Source organism: Prionailurus viverrinus, chromosome F1, assembly GCF_022837055.1.
Source record: "Prionailurus viverrinus isolate Anna chromosome F1, UM_Priviv_1.0, whole genome shotgun sequence".
Classification (NCBI taxonomy): Eukaryota; Metazoa; Chordata; class Mammalia; order Carnivora; family Felidae; genus Prionailurus; species Prionailurus viverrinus.
The window spans coordinates 15364814-15378099 of NC_062577.1; the positions used below are offsets into that span (position 1 = coordinate 15364814).

Consider the following 13286-nt stretch of genomic DNA (forward strand, 5'->3'; position numbering starts at 1 on the left):
AATTACTAAAGAATATGGGAACAAAAAATGTTCAAATTTTAGGGAGATTTAAAAAAATGAACTGTTTTTTTTCTTGCCACTGTTATTTGTAAAACAGTCATAGAGAAGTACAGTCCTCGAAAGGTGTTACAATTTGTTCAATAAGGATTTCTAAAAAACGTCTAAAAAAAATTCCCCCTACAAAGCTTGTTTCTGCATGTTTTCAACATCAGGAAAGTTTCTCGTCTAAGGTAAGTTATGTCTAACTGGCAGAGGGATTCTCTGCTGGGGGCTAGTGCACACCCCAGAAGTAGAGGCAGTTATACCATCTGTGAATTTAGAAGCTGAATCAAGACAGAAATAATGCAAACCAAGGAGTTTCTCAGACAATGTTCTCATGAGTGGACCTACTTGTAAACTATAGGGTCTAACGATAAGCATGTAAGTTGGGTTTACATATGGCCACTGGGCAACAGAAATCTGGTCTACAACCCCTTCAAATTTAAGAGGGAAACTGGGGCACCTGGGTGGCTGAGTCAGTTGAGCATCCGACTTCAGCTCAGGTCATGATCTCATGGTACGGGAGTTCAAGCCCGCATCGGGCTCTGTGCTGACAGCTCAGAGCCTGGAGCCTGCTTCCGGATTCTGTGTCTCCCTCTCTCTCTGCCCCTCCCCACTTACACTCTGTGTCTCTCTCTCTCAAAAATGAATAAACATTAAAATAAAAATAATTTAAAAAGAGGGAAATGAAACTCAGATAAGTTAGGTGACTTACCTACATGCAAAAAGTTAATTAACTGCTATAAGTCTTCATCCCTTTAAAGAAATAGTAGATCCTGCAAATTTAACTTCAAATATATCTCCCAAATTCTTGGACCGAGGTGAAGCTCCATCACCAGTGCCTTTGTACTCTTGCCTACCACATCTGTTTTTCTGTTAATTAAACTAAAACCACTAATCAAAAGTTGAAGTCAATCACTTTTCTTAAAATCCTTTATATAGTTGCACAGAAAAAGTTCAAGGTTCTTAACACAGTCTAGAATGACCCTTAAAAAAAAATCGTTCTTCATCTACCATTTCGTGTTTCATCTCCCACTAGTCCTGTCACATCCTAGCAGCTCCAAACACACAGGGCTCTTTCAGACTCTTAAGCTTTTGTACCTGCTGTTCCTTCTACCTGGAAATATACCTGGAATAGATTTGCATAACTTATGCAAAATACTAAGATAGGAGGACAGGGGAGATGCTCAAATGTTAATTTTCTAACTTTTACATATTATTACTAGCAGTACTACCATTTACTGAAAAGCTACCATGTATGAGTGTTTCAGATGCATAATGTCATCTGCTTCCTAACAACACTTTACAGTATTTAAATATTCGTATTAACCCACTACAAAAATGAGGAAGTAGACTCAAAAAGGATAAGGAATTTTTCTAAGGTGTCACAGCTAGCAACCAAGGTTTATAACTAAAACTCAGATACACCTCATGTCCCTCTTCTCACCTCGTCAGCTCTTACCTTCATCGCCCCATCCCAGACCATCAGTGCCTTGTCACGGTTAAGAGGAACTACTGTGTAAAAACTGCTCTGTTTTTCTGGAAATCAAAATAACAGTAGATATCAAAAGCTAAAAAATATTCTGAACCCTTTCATCTAGTTTTTCCCTCACTTACAGGATTTTGTATTACAAATACTGCAAGAGAAAAGGGGAAAAACAATACGCCCCAAAACATTATGAACTTATAACTATGAAAAACTTAAGAGGCAGCCTAAATGTTTAATAATAAAAGACAAACAGTAATTCATAATAAATGTAAATGCCTTCCACTAACATTATGATGTAAAGAGAGAAAATGCTTAGATGTAACTAGTGTAAAAAGCTAAATACAAGATATGTTTATAATGTAAAACTATTTAAGAAATGTAGGCCGAAGACTGGAAGGACAAACATCAAAACATTAACTGCTGTTCTGTTTACATGCTACAATTACAGGTCAATTTTCTCAATTCTCTATTTTCTAAAAGTTCTCTATTACTGAAGAAAAATGTAACACTCCACAGTAGAGAAAGTCATTACGGGCCTCCTGAGTAAGACCTAATTGGATCTAGAGGCCCTAAATGCAGAAGCTAAGTTTATCCTCAGTCAGGCATCACAACAGGCACAGAGGGAAAACTGTGGTTATTTTGATTGGTTTTGAGTCTTCTGATATATCACTTGTATATTTTAGCAAGCGTAAGAGAAAATTGAATAATTCAAATGCAAATGTTCACGCAAAGAACCAAAACCTCATGCTTATTCTAAAAAGTAATTGCCACTTATCTATCACATAGTAGAACCATGCATGGCACCTAAACTGGGTGAGAGAATTTCTTCCTAAGGGTTTATTCACACCTATTCACAGCGAATAGTTTCACTCTCAATAACTCAGCTTGATGCAAATCTTTACACCTAAAAAAAACCCACAAGACATACACAAGCTTAAAAGTAACTTATGTTTTTGATAAATCTCATCCAATAGAACAAATACTATTTACTATTACTAGTACCAAAAAACAAAACTCTTTCACCCCATTAGTTATAACAAATGGGGGAGGGAGCGTAAAGTTAATACTAGAGTTAAACAAAGACTTAACAAAAAACCAAAAACCAAAAACCAAAATAACCCTTGAGAAGTGATTTTTTTCTTCATATCCCTAAAATGATGATTTGGAAAGCAGAAGATAAAAAGGAAAAGTAAGTAAAAGCATGCCCCTAATGCATAGAAAACAATCTCAACTCTGGTCAAAATTATGTAGTTTTCTTCATTCTGCATCTTCACTATAGAAAGACTGAACCTTATTTTTAAACATGGTGAGGACTCTGATGGAGAGTGTAAAAATCTACAGGGTAACCAGGCTTTCCCTTAACAATAATGACCACTGAGATCCCTAGAAGGGATCCTACAATTTGTTTTGCTGACAATAACTCATCCTTTCCACTAATAAAGGAAAACACAGTTCTCAGATCTTAAAAATCCTGAGAAACTTAAAAAACTTAGAATTAAAAAGTCTTAAATCTTTACAAAACCGAAAACTTTGAGAAAATGAAAATATTCCTCATAAAACAAGGACTTCTACTGAATTTTGAAGCTGCAGGGCTAACTTATTAATTGGGAGAAGCATAATTAGCCTTTTACTCTTTTCAGAATACAGAATAAAACTGCTTTTAAATATAAATGCCCACATTATCCATTCTTATTAAATGACATTTTGGATTTATCCAAACCATTATAGTTTTCTATTAGTAAACATCAAGGGTTATCACATGAATTACAGATTTGTTGTTTAGAAAAAAAACAGTAGGAAAATGCACAGGAGTATAACTTGTGAAACTTAAATTATCCTTGGCTGCTATATAATTCAAAGGTATCTAGATAATCTGGCATGAAATAAAATATTTCAATTTTTACTTATCAGGTGATAATATTATATGAGAATCCCTAAGATATATAATAATTCTTAGCAATTTTTTTAAAATAAAAAGATAGGGGCACCTGGGTGGCTCAGTTGGTTAAGCAACCGACTTCAGCTCAAGTCACGATCTCGTGTTCCTGAGTTTGAGCCTCACACTGGGCTCTCTGCAGTCAGCGCGGAGCCTGCTTTGGATCCTCTGTCTCCCTTTCTCTGCCTTCCTCCACTCTGTGCTCTCTCAAAAATAAACAAACATTTAAAATAAAAAATAAAGGGGCGCCTGGGTGGCTCAGTTGGTTGAGCGTCTGGCTTCGGCTTCAGTTTGTGGGTTCGAGCCCCGCATCAGGCTCTGTGCTGACAGCTTACAGCCTGGAGCCTGCTTCGAATTCTGTGTCTCCCTCTCTCTCTGCTCCTCCCCCACTCATGCTCTATCTCTCTCTCTCCTTCAAAAATAAATAAAAACATTAAAAAAAAGTTTTTAATAAAAAATAAAAAGATAAACTCTTGGGCCTCCTAAAATAAACCAAAGTTTGGAATGTTGTGAGAAATAAAAAAACACTGTAAGCAAAGGCAACTACTACTATCTTGCTTTCCCAATCTCTACAGAGCAACTCACAAAGATACACTTGGTGTATCACAAAGCCACAGCTCTAGATACTTAGGATTTAAAACAGTAAGTTAACAAGAAGGAACTAAATCTTGAAGTCAGATTTTCTTTCTATATAATCTATCCCGAAAGCTTCCAACTTCTATCAAAGTTGAAGACCTTGAAGACAGGGACGCTTGGGTGGTTCAGTCAGTTAAGAGTCCAACTTTGACTCAGGACATGATCTCATGGTTTGTGAGTTTGAAGCCCTGTTTGGGCTCTGTGCTAACAGCTCAGGGCCTGGAGCCTGCTTCAGATTCATTCATTCATTCATTCATTCATTCATTCATTCTCTCTCTCTCTCTCTCCCACTCCATCTCTCTCTCTCAAAAATTAAACATTAAAAAGAAAAAAAAGATGGGGGACACCTGGGTGGTTTAGTCGGGTAAGCGTCTGACTTCAGGCCATGATGTCATGGTTCACAAGTCTGAGTGCCACATTGGGCTCTGTCTTAACAGCTCAAAGCCTGGACCCTGCTTCAGATTCTGTGCCTCCCTCTCTGCCCCTTCCCCACTTGTGTGCCCGGACACGCACGCACATGAGCACTCTCTCTCACTCATTAAAATAAATAAAAACATTTTTTAAAAGTTAAAAACAAAAAAGACCTGAAGACAAACATAAGCATGATAAACTGTCTATTTAATTCTCAACAGTGTGTAAAAAGTCTGGTCATTTAAATCAAATGTTTCAGATTTATTATCTGTCTTTATCTTTACCTTTTGGTTAGCTATCACAGTTCAAATAAAGAATCTTTGGGATGCCTGGGTGGCTCAGTTGGTTAAGTGTCCGACTTCAGCTCAGGTCACGATCTCACAGACCGTGAGTTCCAGCCCCGCGTCGGACTCTGGGCTGATTGATGGCTCAGAGCCTGGAGCCTGCTTCCGATTCTGTGTCTCCCTCTCTCTCTGCCTCTCCCCCATTCATGCTCTGTCTCTCTCTGTCCCCAAAATAAATAAACGTTTAAAAAAAAATTAAAAAAAAAAAAAGAATCTTTTATCCAAGTTAATCTTATCTAGAGTAAAACAAGACTAATAAACATAGCCCCAAAATGAAATAGCTTCTTTACAGTAATTATAATAGATTGACTTTTCTTTAATCTATATAATCAAATTATTTCTATGTTCAGCAGTAATAACTTTCTCCCATCCCGGAAATACCAACGCCAACTTCTGATAGTTTATTTGAAAAAAATACATAAAATGGGATTTAAGAAATAGTGGAAATAAGGGAGATCTGAAACGCACAAAACCCTGGAGTGATCACATCAACAGAGAGCTGTCATGAGAACAACAGGAATTAATGTGAGACTAGAGAAGTAAAATACAAGCATATATTTCTTTTCCTCAGATAGTATGCAAGTTTGAATTAGCAGGAAACACTTTTCTCTTAAACGATTCCTGTCCTTGGTTCATTCTGCTTTGAGTAATAACTAAGTATATTTTTATTCAACTAGAAAATAAATAATCATGGTATTCCATACATACATTTTAGCATATAAAACCAACTTAAGTAGTGTTCATTAAAAACTTTTAAGTCAAGGAAATGATATTCAATATTCACTCTCTGGCCTTCTACTACTTCTAATATAGAAATGTGGTAGGAACTATCCAAAGATAAACACTTAGAAACCAAAGTTAATCTCTTCCCATCTCAAAATATTTTAGACAATTTTAAGTGTGGTGGGGTATTACTGAAAAAATTATTCGTATACATATTTTTTCATGTTTATTTATTTTTGAGAGAGCGTGAGCAGGGGAGGGGTTGGGGGTGGGGGGCAGAGGATCCGAAGCAGGCTCTGTGCTGACAGCACCGAGCCAGATGGAGGGCTCGAACTTACAAACTGTGAGATCACGACCTGAGCCAAAGTCATATGCTCAACCAACTGAGCCACCCAGGCACCCCTTTATAGGTTTTAATTTATAGGTTAATGGCATAATTCAGAATGCACTCTCAAATTAATATTTTTTTCTCTTATACAAGGTAAAACAAAAAAACCCAAAAACCAAGTAGCTTAAAGCTTTCTGTCAATTCTATGTTTCAAAATTGGCATACTTTAGAAGGACAAACACTATTTCAAAAAAATTGTTTAATGAGAAAAATTGTAAAAACCATTCTAATGTAGGTCAAATTCCATTGCAGTACATAAAAATTAACAATAATGATATATTTAAAATGCTGATTAGCAGACCTGCTAAATGATATTTTGTTGACTGCATTACAATATTCACCGTAAAATACCTAATGCAACAAATGTTTTCACAGAAGCTGTCCATACGGTAGTGGACATTAAGGTTAAGGAATATTTACACTTAATGAAATTTACTTAGAGAATAAATAAATTACAGCTTTGCTTCAGGTTTCCACCACCTTCTTGATTCCTCTCTTTTCTACTTTCCCACCCCACTCTAGTCTGGACACTAAGGGAAGAGTGGAGCACTTAGGAGATGTGAGCCACAGTCTTCCTGGAAGTCAGGGTCCACGCTCAGAATCTTCTTTCCTTCCACGCCCAAGACAAGAGTTCATTCACATTGGCCCTCTTCCAGTCAGGAAAATTTTCTAAAGTGTTATAAATCATCCAGCTAGAGAAAAGAAGAAAGGAAAGGAAAGATAAAAGGAAAAAGAGAAACAGAAATGAAGAAAGAAGAGAAGAAAGAAAAAGAAGCTCTTGTGTTGTCTTCTCCATGTTCGTTGAAGAATTCAGGATCAGAAATAGCTTAGAAGTGTGGGAAGTTAATATGTATTAAAGACTGGTGTTTTTTTAATTAAAGAAAAGAAAAAAGACTATTATCTTTTATTTGTCTCTTCCCAAGGGGATAATGGAGTAGCAAAATCTAACAGATATTAGATATTCATAATTATAATTATTACCTTGTTAGCAGATGCTATTTCTGCCTCTTGGTTACTATGTCTAACAAATCTCTTTCCAGTGGTAACATAAATCATCTGTTCCCAAACCTGAATATTCATATAATTTTCTAAGAAGGCCTGGGGAAGTTTTTAATACAAATCTCTACCATGCTTCCTTCCTTCTCCTAAATAGGGCTTCATGGGTCTAAGAATACATATGTTTTGTTTTGTGTGTGTGTGTGTGTGTGTGTGTGTGTGTGTGTATTTTTAAGACCCCCAAGGTGATTCTGATAATCAGTCAGGTTTGAGCATCACTGGTATAAATAAATTTTATTATAGATGCATTCTGCACTTTCATTAGAAAGCAGAATGGCTTTTTACATGTGCTTTAGTTTTGTGCAATCTGCTGCTTTATACACAGTGTTTACTAAGTCAGAGAGGGATGCCTATCTCTTAGATAAAAACATATGAATTGGAAAAATAAATATGTTAAATCTTTTTGAAAGAAGACAAAATTGTAAAATAGTAGCAATGTTGAAAGGGAAGGAAGAACAGGCTATAAATCTAACAAAATATTAAGCTAATAATAAATACCAACTTTTGTATAGTCCCATGTACTTTAAAATTTTCATTGCTTTGAAAATTAGCAAAAGCCTGAAAGTTATCCCAAGGGGCAGACTGGTAATTATGAAATAATTATAAAGGTACCCATGAATGCTGAGGTCAGGAAAACTAGTTTTCTTAAACTGATGTAATCTTGATATTACCACTGAGTTTCAAGGGAGTCTAATAGATGTCAGAAGTTATCTCCCACCTCTACTCCAACATTTCTTTGGTTCCAAAATTAGTATTTAATTAATTATGCAACAAGCAAGATAAAGGACAAGCCTGAGAGAATGTATCATTCATTACAAAAATCATATACTAATTACACATTACGTGCAAGCAATTTGCTTAGTGCTAAGGATAATTAAAAATGAATGACACTAATAACAAACATTTATATAGCTCTTACTCTCTGCCAAAAGCTATTCTAAACTCTTTATGTACATTAACTTACTTTAACTTTATAATAATCCTAAGAGATAGGTTATTATTATCATCAGCACTTTATAGATGAGGAGGGGGGTGCCTGGCTGGCTCAGTCTTTAGAGTGTGCAACTCTTAATCTCGGGATCAGAGTTCAAGCCCACAGTGGGTGTGAAGCCTACTTAAGAGAATATTTTTCTAAATACGATGAGGAAATTGAAGCAAGGGACAGTTGAGGAACTTGAGTAAGGTCACAGAGCTACTATGTGGAAAATCTGATTGAACCTAGGTGGCCTGGTTGCATAGTCTATGCTGTTGTTCAATACGGTAGGATGCCTTTTTTCAAGTTTACAGGTTAGCAGGGAATAAGAGACATGAATATAATTAATAGTACAGGTACTATATTATTCAGCAAATATTTTTTTAATGTTATTTTTTTTTAATGTTTATTTATTTTTGAGAGAGAAAGAGAGCACAAGTGGGGAAGGGGCAGAGAGAGAGGGGGACACAGAATCTGAAGCAGGCTCTGGACTCCAAGCTGACTGTTAGCATAGAGCCCAACGTGGGGCTCGAACTTACGAACCATGAGATCATAACCTAAGCCGACGTCAGATGCTGAACCAACTGAGCCACCCACGTGCTCCTATTCAGCAAATATTTTTAATGAATAGGAATCATGAAAGATTTAGGTAAAGAAAAGAAGATTCCTTAAGAATATAAGGTTTTAGTTAAAAACACTTCAAAAAAGTGTTTCACTATATTAAAGTCTTATTCGTTAGAAATAAGAATATAAAAAATGTATTTTATTTTATGACTGAAAAAGATGTTCTCACCTACTATGGCTATAACTTTGTATAGTATGGGTGATAACAGAGTTGACAGATTCCCAAGCCAAGTTTTGCTGGACTTTGTTTCAAGGGAGGGAAATTAGGAAAATCCTTGTCCTGACATCGTTCATTTGAGAGTTACAGAAACTTCCATTATGATTCCTGTTGTTTCTGGCCACAAAAGAAAATATCCATCCTTAATAATCAATGCTTTTCCTGAGGATAGAGGATACATTTTTTAATAACTTTTGAAGAGCTGAGAAAGTGTTAAGTGTCCTTTCCAAGTATTGCCTTTTCCCATTAGATATCCATTTAGCATGGGTGACCCAAGACTAGGTAAGTATGTATGATGTGATTCAGAACTGATAAAACAATGATAAGGACACCCTACTATCTCAGCAGGAGTTACAATGGACTTAGTATCTGCTTCCAACAAAAATATGGTGTCTCTTTAAATAGTTATCATCATCATTTAAGAACAGAAACAGTCATTTACATTCTTGAGTCAATTTATATTTTATTCCACTAGTTTTAAATAAGGGTCATGTCAACAGAAGGATCCACAGATACAGAACACACATAATCTCCTTACCTAACTACACTCTCTGAATAAAGTAGTGGTGATAAAAAATATGTAACAGAAATCAAGAATAAATAGTATTGTCCCAAATTTATCTTAGCTTTATAGCAGTACTTTCACAGAGGATGTAGGGTGTGGGAGATAGTGGAATAGTCCTGAATTACGAACACCAAAATGTCAAAGGACTGATTATAAAACAAGACCTCAATTGCACGGTATTTCCCTTTCAATCAAGAATTTCTATTAAAAAGACAATTTTCAGTATGTAAGTATATAATATGTAACAATCAAAAGAATGTTTTAGAAAATTGCTTATGGAAACAATTAATGAAAAATGATTACGTACTTACGTAACAAAATATTTTCAAGATGGCAAAGATACTGGCATTACACCCCATGTTTCCATGCACCCCGTTTCTTGGTGAAAGAGCAATGTAAGGAAACTTTTCTGGGAGGCAAACTAATTTTAATCAAGTGTTAAAGGTACTCATTTTCTTTAAATGGACAAATCCTGAAGGTTCTCTTCTAAAGAACGAATTAAAAATTTAAAGATTTACTGCAAAAAAAAAAAAAATGCAAGAAGTACTCCAAGTAGTAAAGTTACATAGTAGTGAAAAGTAAACATTAATATCCTCAACAAAACAATGGTATGCCAGTTATGGTAAAACCTTAGAATAGAATAATATGCAGTCACTGGAAATACTCTTTTCAAAATACATTTAGACCTGGGAAATGTTAATGATAAAGGCAAAAGGTAAAGAAGACATGAAGAAAAAATAAAGAGTACATGGTAATATATAAAATACTCAATTTTATTAAAAACAATAGTACCCATTAAAGGAAAACAACATGAAGATTAATTACATTAAAATGTTACTATTGGTTATTTCTGGGAAAAAGTCGCAATAGACATTTTTTCCTATTTTTTGTTTTTTATAAATTCTCTAAAGTATATATGTATTCATTTTTTTTTTTAATGTTTATTTTTGACAGAGAGACAGAGTGGGTGAGCATGCATGAGCAGGGGTGGGGCAGAGTGAAGGGGAGAGAGAGAATCCCAAGTAGGCTCCATGCTGTCAGCCCAGAGTCCAATATGAGGCTTGACCTCAGGAACCATGAGATCATGACCTGAGCCAAAATCAAGAGTTGAGCACTTAACCGACTGAGTCACCCAGGCACCCCACATGTATTCATTTCTAATTGTTTCTTTGAGTAATGAACTACAGTAATATATAGTAAAAATCCTAAGAGATAACGTTCCAAGATGATATACTCCAGCAAAACGCTTGCCAAGGAAATTCACATTGACCCCCACACTCTTAAAATTGCAAACATTTTTCTCTAAATGAACTCTAAATTAGTTAAAGATAATTATTTAGTTAATGAATTATTCTGACCATATCACTACTGCCTTTTAGGTATAACCACTCCTTTAAGGATTTAGAGATGTCAAAGGAAGGAAGGAAGAAAGGGAAGGAGGAAGGGAGGAAACAAAACTGATGTTAGTCCATATTAATGCCTGCCAAAAATTGTGAATAAATAGTATATTTCAGAAAGAAAGGTTGAAAATAGATCTGACATAGACTTGATTACCAAATGGGCTTTATTAATCTAGATAATGGCTATTTCCAAGAAAAATCAGCAAATTTTATTACATCTGCACACAGGACCAAATAAATTATGGGGTACTTTTCAAAGAAGTAGAGTCAGAAAATGAACTGAAATGACAGCCTACTAAGCTCCTTGATTCTCTATATTCGAAAGTATAAAGTTGGCTGCTACCTACGGAAATGCAGCAAACCGCATTTATTTCAAAAACTGTATAATCATTCACATGTAATATACTTGGATGTGCAATCCTATATGGATACAGTACACTCAAATACACAGTTTCAGAATTTACAATTGCTTCTTCAAATAAGTGGATACTAAAGTTCTTTCATTACAGCAAGTTAAACATTCGATCAATCAAGTTCTCCTCATTTATATTTAAAAAATGACCGCTGAGGAAATTAAATTCCAAAGCATAAATAAAGGCAAAATGATCTGTGTTATTCCTAATAGTTATTTCTCACAAATTCATATTTTTTAAATGTCATGAAAATTAATACTGAATTAGGCAATGCAAGTAATAAGATTTAGACCTGGGAGGAAAAATCCCAGTAATTTGATAATAATAGAACATCTTTATGTCAGTAACTCTAAACTACTGAGGTTTTCTTGTTAAAATGTCTGCAAGTGAATTAAAATAATAAACTAAAAACAAATATAAAATAAACAATTCTGCATTCTTCATTAGAATAAGATAATCATTACCATTTCTATTCTTGAGAAGACCTAAGCTGCAATTTAAAAATTCTCCTAAAAAAAAGTATTTTCACTAGAGTTCAAATGAAACATCTTAAAATTCCTTTGAAAATTAAATATACTTGAGACTTCTGCATTTTAGTAAAAATGCCAGGGTCACTACTTTTGCAAGACAAAACTAAGGAACAAAGGACAGAAGAATCGGTCAGCAACCCCAAAAGTGACTGAGTAAAAGTGCTTTTAGACACAGGGAAAATACAGCAAGGAAGACAAACAGACAAAGGACAAAGCATTGTCTCTCAGATTAAAAGAAACAACATTAGAACTATTCTGTCTTGGGGCACCTGGGTGGTTCAGTCACTTAAGCAGTCAGTCACTTAAGCACCTGACTTTGGCTCAGGTCATGATCTTGCGGTTCGTGAATTTGAGCCCTGTGTCGGGCTCTGTGCTGACACCTTAGCCAGCTTCAGATTCTGTGTCTCCCTCTCCCTCTGGCCCTCCCCCGCTAATGCACACACGGCTCTCTCTCTCTCAAAAATAAACATTAAAAAAATTAAAAAAAAAAAAAAGAAATATTCTGTCTTTAAACAAGACTAATTAAAAGTAAAAAGTGTAATCCTAAAGCAAAACTGACAGACCACACAGCAAACAAGAAGGGGGGGAAGAAGCATGCTTGCTGTTAACTCCCATAGCACTGTGAAATAAAGGAGAAGGGATGTAATAAATGCTACAATAAAATTGACCAGTATCTTAAAAAAGGGAGGTGTAGAAAATTCTTTCCAGATTATACAAAGGTCAGTAGAAATAAAAAGAATGGGCATTATATAGGATCGTGGCTGACTGTTCAAAACAAGGCTTGGAATCACTGGTTCATTTTTATCCAGAAGTGGCCTATTTATATATACATACATGCATACATACATGCATACATATGTATACATATACATACATACATGCATATATATATGTGTGTTATAAGAAAAAACAAGGCTAAACAGAAATTTAATCTGCAGTAAACTATCTCAAATTTTTATAAGACTGAGATATTGGGGCACTTGGGTGGCTCAGTTAAGCGTATGACTTGGCTCAGGTCATGATCTTGCAGTTCATGAGTTCCAGCCCCGCATCGGGCTCTGTGCTGACAGCTCAGAGCCTGGAGCCTGCTTCAGAATCTGTCTCTCCCTCTCTCTCTGCCCCTCCCCTGCTCGCACGCTGACTTTCTTTTTCTTTCTCTCTCTCTCTCAAAAATAAAAACATTAAAAAAAATTACAGAAAAAAAATAAAATACAGAAAAAAAATAAAATAAAAAGACTGAGATACTGTCCTAAAAGAACGTATCTAATTTGTATTTATGCCTTTCCCTCTATCCTCATTGTTAATTTCAATCCCCTCTCTATTACTAAATTACTGCCATAAATAACAGAAAAGCATGTGCAATTTTTGTATTATCTTAATTGAAGAATTTTAGGTCATTTTAGTTCATACAGTAAATTGATAAACTACTTGTACTTGTCCAAAACGTAAAAATACTTTCAAAGTTCAACTATTTTGTAGGTGTCCTTAAATTGATCTCTTTCTTTTGATCAAAATCAGGCAGAATGGAATTAAGGCACAGAA

The 13286-nt window shown here is 35.2% G+C and overlaps 1 protein-coding gene across 3 annotated transcripts in view; it reads right to left on the reverse strand.

Annotated features, from left to right (window-relative positions):
• The window catches only part of COP1 (COP1 E3 ubiquitin ligase), a 259112-nt gene that overhangs the window by 35940 nt on the left and 209886 nt on the right, over positions 1-13286 (reverse strand). The window contains exon 19 of one of the 3 annotated variants that reach the window (XR_007148125.1): positions 1502-1578. The exons of the other annotated variants lie outside the window; for them this stretch is intronic. The gene's annotated coding sequence lies outside the window, so the exon portion shown is untranslated. The remainder of the gene's footprint in view (positions 1-1501; positions 1579-13286) is intronic. 3 annotated transcript variants of the gene reach the window in all.